A 7,397-nucleotide genomic window follows, 5' to 3' on the forward strand; every position below is an offset into this window, starting at 1 on the left:
ACCTGAGTTTACCCTCTATTAATTTATTTGTCCTCATTCTCCCTTGAGGATACTCCTCACCCTCATGAATAGTTGCTCTCCTAGTTCTTGATTCTCCCCCCTGATGTACTTGTAGGCAGCTATCATGTCACCTCTCAGCCTTCTCTTCCTCAGGCTGAACGGGCCCAGTTCCTGGAGTCTCTCCTCATAGGGCCTACCCTCTATGCCCTTAATCAAATGCGTGGCCCTTCTTTGTACTCTCTCAAGCTTATCTATGTCCTTCTTGAAGTGCGGTGCACAGAACTGGGCAGAGTACTCCAGCTGAGACTTCACCAACGCTGAATAGAGGGAGGAGTACCTCCCTGGATCTATTGACCACATAGTGGCTGATGCACACCAGAGTTTTATTTGCCCTTTTGGCAGCCTCATCACACTGTTGAGTCATATTCATCTTCCAGTCGATCGTGACCCCTAGGTCCCAGTCAGATGTTGTGTCAACCAGTAGGCCACCACCTATTTTATAGTTGTGGTAAGGGTTCTTCCTACTCAGGTGCAGGACCTTGTACTTCTCCCTGTTAAACCTCATCTGATTTCATTCTGTCCATACATCCAGTCTGTCAAAGTCCTCCTGGATCTTTTCCCTACCCTCTGGTGTGCTCACATTTCACCACAGCTTGGTATCATCTGCAAACTTAATCATTGCACTTTGTACCCCTTCATCCAAATCATTAATGAATGTATTGAATAACATGGATCTAAGCACTGATCCACTGGAGATGGCCCTCCAGGATGAGGCCATCCAATCAATCACCACTCTCTGGGAGTGGCTTCTGAGTCAGTTGTCCACTCACCTCACTGTAAACTAGTCCATTCCAGTACTCTCCAGTTTGTTAGAGAGAATCTCATGGGAGACCGAGTCAAAGGTTTACTGAAGTTTAAGTAGATGACATCAACCTCATGTCCCTCATCCAGATGGTAAGCAACCTGGTTGTAGAATGACACAAGGTTTGTCAGGCATGATCTGCCCTCCACAAAGTCATGCTGGTTGCTGTTTACCACCCCATCTGTTACCAGCTTGTAGTTGATGGCCTCCTTAACCAACTTTTCAAAGATTTTACCCAGGACCGAGGTCAGACTGACTGACCTGTAGTTTGTGGGGTCATCCCTCTTCCCTTTCTTAAAGATGGGCACCACATTGGCCTTCTTCCAGTCGTCTGGGACCACACCTGACTTCCATGAGCCTACAAATAATTTGGCCAATGGTGCTGCTATAAACTCATGCTATAGTCTGCAATGTGGGTAGTTGTATGGGGGGAAGAAACTGGGTAATCTTATATCTCTTCACTCACTTTCCTGAAATTGCATATACAGTGAGACCCAATTTGCCTCTGAGTTAGTATTTCTTTTGTTGCAGTACATGAATCATCACAGCCTTTGTAGCACATCTATAGTTTTAAGCAAGCCCTCTTTTCAAGTAGCCACCCTTTCTTCAAGAAGGTAGGGAAGTTTGAAGTATGCAATTCTAAGCATTATTAGCAGGAAATAGTTTCCAGAATATTTTATCCTCCTGCCCCTTCGGATGATTAAGTAAACCTTGTCTTTGTTCCTCATGTATTTAATTGATTCAAGGTGGTCTGTCTTGAATAAACATGTACAGAGCGGGAAAAACGAAAAAGAAAAAAAGAATGACTTTGCTAGAGTGTGTGGAAATTACACGATGAAAATGAAAGTCAAAACGTGAGTTAAAATATATTGCTTTCAGAAAGCTGCCTTTCAAGTTGGCTTTCATTGCCTGAATCAGAATATTTCCAAAGAGGAGCATGAAAAATTATTGAGACTTAAACTACATGCTTAAACTACTTTCTTCACTGTCTGTGCTCTTGCTCTGTAAGCCTTGTGCAATGTTACATGCTTCCAGAAACAGAAAAGCATAACAGCTGGTCCCAATTATTCTAAGTACAGTGTGACTACATGCACAAATGGCAAGCTTTTCTATTTAGTTCTATGGTTTAATGAATGAGTTATTTAAAAAATTGACCGAGATGTTTTTATTCTGCTTAGACATTTGTTTCTGTTTAGTCTTATCAGTAAAAGCTCAGCTCACATGATCTGTGTGATCAAATGGCCAGAACGCCTGAGCTGAAAGAAATGTCTTTGCAGACGTAAACAGGCACAACAGAATAGGTTGTAGCTGATACAAAATAACAAAAGCCAGCCAGCCAAAGTTCTTCCTGAAACTAGAACAACATAGTTTAATAACAGTACAAATTAGGACATCTGCACAGTAAAAATACACTTTTTATTTCAAGTGAAGGCAGCTGAAACATCCAGCATTTTGGACCCAAATGACCTTTATCAAAGTCAAAGACTCCTGGCTACAACACTTTATTAGGGCAAAAACTGTATGCTCTGTATTGTCCTTGATAAAGGTCACGTGGGACTAAATGTCAGACCTTTTCAATCTGTTCACCTGAAGTAAAAACCCTGATTTCTGTACCAAAGCTGTCTCAATTCATTTAGTGTTTTAAGGAATTTCTTTGGGTCCAGTGTGCCCAGAGGAGCTTTGTGCTAGCTTGTAACAAATGAGATACCAAGTTCGGAACAGCCAGCGCCTGGGAGCACCTGGTTTATGTGTTAGGGAATGCCGTCACATTATTATTCTACTTCTGTTTAGTAGTCACCTTGCCCTTTGAGAAGAAGTCAGGTGAAAGGTACGAGGAAAGATTTGAGAGGAAGTCAGGCACGGAGATATTGCGGTGAGGAGCATGTCGTTAAAGCATAGATAGTGCTTTTTAGACTGTCCTTTATACATAGGTTAGCTTTCCTCAGAGACCAATTTGCTTTTACACATGACACTCACTGAAGCCCTATGCAGGAACTCTCCCTCTCTGCAGGAATGACCTCCTGTGCACTTTCTCCCTATGGCTCTACCTGCCTTTCTGACTTCTCACACCCTTATTCACAGAGTACTTTACTTCTGAGCTTCTGTGGTTTCTGTTCATCTCTCTAACAACAACTGTTGCTATCTCTGTATGATGAGATTGCCTCAAATCCAAGAGGTGCATATCTTCCTTACCTGCTTTTTAGAGTCCCAGCCTTAGCCCCACTTCAGATCTATGGTAAAAAAAAAAACCCAGCACAACAAGCTGACCTACCTACTAGACAGTTATCTGGAATTGCATGAAAGATTCAGATGGGAAGAACTCTTTATCATTTATATAAATGTAAATAACGTATTTTATTTAGTTTTCTGCTTCATGTCATCACTCACCCGTGATTTTGTCTCTAGTATGCAATGCCAGAAGGGTGAAGTGGGCATATCCTCAGGTATTCAGTGAATGTATCTTTTCTGTGTAGCCCCCAAAACAGTGGATGCTAGAAATAAGCCACATTTTTAAGCTTGTAGATGCTATAGCAGACAATTTGTGCTGCTTTCTGGTTTTGATAAGGACTTGTTAAAGCTTCTCTGGGTGCACCTACGTATGCTATTAGAGTGCATGAATGAACTTTAAACTGCAGGGCTTATTGGTCCAGAGTTTATCGCTCCCAGGCACTGAATCAACATGTGTGCCTGTGAGCATCACATGTTGAGCTGGGTCAGAGCAACCCCAGCTGGCAGAGGGCCCTGGGGATCTGGGATATTTCCAAGTATTCTTCTGCTGCAGAGTAAATGTATTTCCTCTAGCCTAATAAAGGCACACGTGTAGATGAAGAGATGTTTGCTGCACAGCTAATTAGTCAACTGTGCAGTAAACGTCGCATGTAGCCATGCCCTCTGGGTTTGTATCTAATTGAAACAATTTAGTATCCCCAGGACCAAATTCTAGCGAAGAAGGAAAGAAAAATTCCTACCCAAATCAATGTAGGGCTGATCACCTACATTCCTGTCCAAATCAATGTAGGGCTGGTCACCTGCTCAACCTCTGTTTAAAACAAATCAAGAGAGCACAGTTTCTGGCACCTAACAAGCCCTTGAGCTTTAGCTGTATGACAAAGCAGGATGACTGCATCCATACAGAATGCTGGCAGAGGTAAGTTCTTGTTAGCTATTGTTTTACAAGATAAAAGATTTAAAAAGATTTAAAGAGCTATCTTTTAGAAATCCTCTGTGCAGTCAGGGAAAATAAAGTGGGGGGCCAGATTTGAGTCTGCTCTTATTAAACAAGTTATTGGTAACACTTACATTCAAGTTCAAGCAAGGCTGACTTTCCCTCCACTCACAAACTCTAACCAAAAAAAGGTTCGGTTGAGCTTTGATTCAACAGATGAGTGAAGAGTTAGAATGAGCAATTATTATTTTGATCAAGCTAATGTGCCTAATTTGGACTTGCAAATTGGCAGTCTCTTAGTACAACAAAATTCATTGCCTGCAGCTCCAATGCACATTTACCAGCTACCATCATTTCAGTAAGGCAGCCAACAATTCTCTTGTTATGGAGTGTAAAGTGGATTGACTGGTTGTACTAGCAACATAATAGGTCTCCCGATCATAAGCAATGCCCATAAATAAGATCTCTAAAGAGAGCCAAATTGGTTTTGATTAGAAGTCAAGGAAGCAGTGCAAGTTTGGAAGAAAATGATAATGGGCTTTGAAGTTCCTACTATTAGCTTTGCTAATTAATCACTTTAGCTAATCACTTCATTTCTCTTTATTCCTTCTTCCCCCTTTCCTCTAGGAATGATTACTTACTTTACAAGGGTGGTGTGAAGATGAATTACCGGATAGCTATACACCATTTTATGCTTATTGTATGATTTTCAAAAATGATCCATGCCAATCTAACTTGGCTTTCATAGGGAATTGGGTGAGGTGTCATTAATTATGTTTTAAAAGACTGAATAATCATCAGTAAGATGAAGGGCACAAAACCCTTTTAACCATTTTAGTGAGTATCAATTTTTTAGAGAAGAAATGTCTGAAAAGTAAAAAGGATTGCTAATGAACTATAATTGACTTTTTGGTAGTCTTTCAGAGAAAATCTTAAATCTCCCTTTTTTAGAGGGGACCTTCCTAGTCTGGTTTCTCTGTGCCTTCCTCTTTAAACATAGATGCTTAAATAAAAGTTTTTTTCGGCCCTAGTCATTGCTGGTGTAGTTTGAACTGATATACACCAGCCAGATTGTAGGGTTTTTTTCTTAGAAAGAATAACAGAGTATAAAAGCTGCATTTTTTTCCTCTTGCAACAGGATGTGACCTCTTCCCTTCAATCTCCATGAAGACAGCCTGTCTGAGGGAAACAGTCAGCATGACAACTTGTCACTCACTGAGGTAGAAATCTTGTTTGAGAATTGGGCCAAGATCATCTAACCTTCAGGCCAGATCCTAACTGAGCAACTATGAAAGTATGTGTTAGATTTTTTGCATTTAAGAGGGAATTTTTGCTACATAAACCAAGTTCATGCTAGCATTTTCTGTGATATCAAAGAAGGCTACTGTATGACAAGGCATTTGATACTTTAAAAAGTGGCCACACAAAAGCGCATTGTGAGCGTATCTGATAGTGCAGCCTTCAATAAGGATATTTCCTTTACAAAAAGTTCTTTTTTCTAATAACACAAGAGAGTGAACATTGATTCTCTGTTAAACACATAGTTACACATATTTTCAAGTCAATTAAGAAATTCCTAACATTTTACATTTGCATGCACTAGATATGGCTGGCTGCCTAAGGTCATAGTTATGTGACAAGTGCTAATATTTAATACTCTCATGGTCTTCTATATCACATTCCAAATAAAAAATCCACTATATCTGAGAATCATAAAAAATGTCCGATATAAGTATATGTTTCCTAGTGTGGAAGGTTAGTACTTGTATTTACACAAGTACTAACCTTCCACACTAGGAAACATATACTTTCCTAGTATAGTGCTGCAGGTTTATTAGTTTACTCCAGCCTAATAGCTCTGCAAGTATAGACATTTACTCTGCAGCTAATTAGTCTACTCTGAAGTAAATGTCTAGTGTAGATGTGCCCCCAGTGTCCAAGCACTTTTCTTTGATATTGTTAAGCAGTAGACTTAAATGCAACCATTTTCAATGGTAACATTATAAAAAAGGCCATTTTTCTCAGGCTGTACATCCATTTATGGTAAATTAACATGCTTTAAGAGGCTTTTCAGTGTGGATTTTTCAAAAGTTGTCAACATTAGCCTTTCTCTGCTCCATAAAAGACAGTGGAAGTCTTACCACTAGTTTCTGGAGGAACATTTAGGGCAGTTCTGAGCAGTATTGAAAAATCCCACCCAAAATACAGTATACTCTAACCTACAGTTTATTGCCCTTTTTTCTACATTGCCTCTTATCTTACAATAAGATTGCAAACTAAGTTAATCAATGGGGATCAAATGCCCACAGTTTTGTGACTTCAACTGGAAACTTGTGTGTATATATCATTGGTTGTCCAAATAAATTTACAATTTGATTCTTTGTTAAAAAAAATTAGTCTTTTTTCTAAGGGCATAGGCACAAAAATAAGCTATCCATGAAGCAAAGAAGGGCAGAGATTTATAGAACGTTATCTACTCCAAAGTTACTTCCCTTATGTATACTTTAATCCCATGGTAAATGAAAGCTACCCTTTTTCATTAAGAGCACCAACTCGCAGCCTTCTACTGCGTAGTAGTGTGCAGAGCAAAAGCCGTGTTAATACGCTACTGTGCAATAGTATTAAGCTACTGCGTAGTTAGTGTCTCATGTAGATGCGCCCACTGTGAGTTAGTTTTGATTTACCTAGTGGCAGCATCATGCATGCAAAAAATTACTGTGGACTAGCTAACATGCTGTGAATCCTTACCCTTATTTCTGTTGTAGTCACTTTTCCATGCACCCTTGCCTTAAGTCAGTTAGAGGCTCTGGACTATATTATCCCTTGGCCATTTATTTTGGTGCATCAGAGGGGTACGATTTGGTTGCAATGTTTCAGCCCCAGAGTTCCTGTAGTTTAGAAGTATTTTCATCTTGGGCATTCATTTGGGCTTGGTTAGCCACATATGTTTTTGTGTGTGACAAAACTCTTAACATCTCTGGTATAAAACAGTACTTATTCTTATTGCTTTAAAATGTAGGAATGGTTAAATTTAGGTCTGATTCTTTTGCTATGAGCTAATGCCTGAATGAAGAGGACGTTCTGTAAGCCTATACAAACTGACTGATGAACTGATTTTATTTATTTTTTTTTATTTATTTATTTTTTTAATATTCTGATCCAAAGCCTACTGAAATTCATGGAAAGACTCCCATAAAACTTGGTGGGTGTTGGGTTAGGACCTAAAATCACCATGTAGTTGGGTAACAAATTCTGCTGCAGTGGATCCTGTCTGTAGTTAGCCAGTCAGTTTTGTAAAGATTCCTTTAATAATATTACTTTTGGCTATGGTCTCAATCACCTGTTCTCTGTTCTCCTTTTTATAACACT

Source organism: Alligator sinensis, unplaced genomic scaffold (genome assembly GCF_000455745.1).
Source record: "Alligator sinensis unplaced genomic scaffold, ASM45574v1 scaffold834_2, whole genome shotgun sequence".
Taxonomy (NCBI): Eukaryota; Metazoa; Chordata; order Crocodylia; family Alligatoridae; genus Alligator; species Alligator sinensis.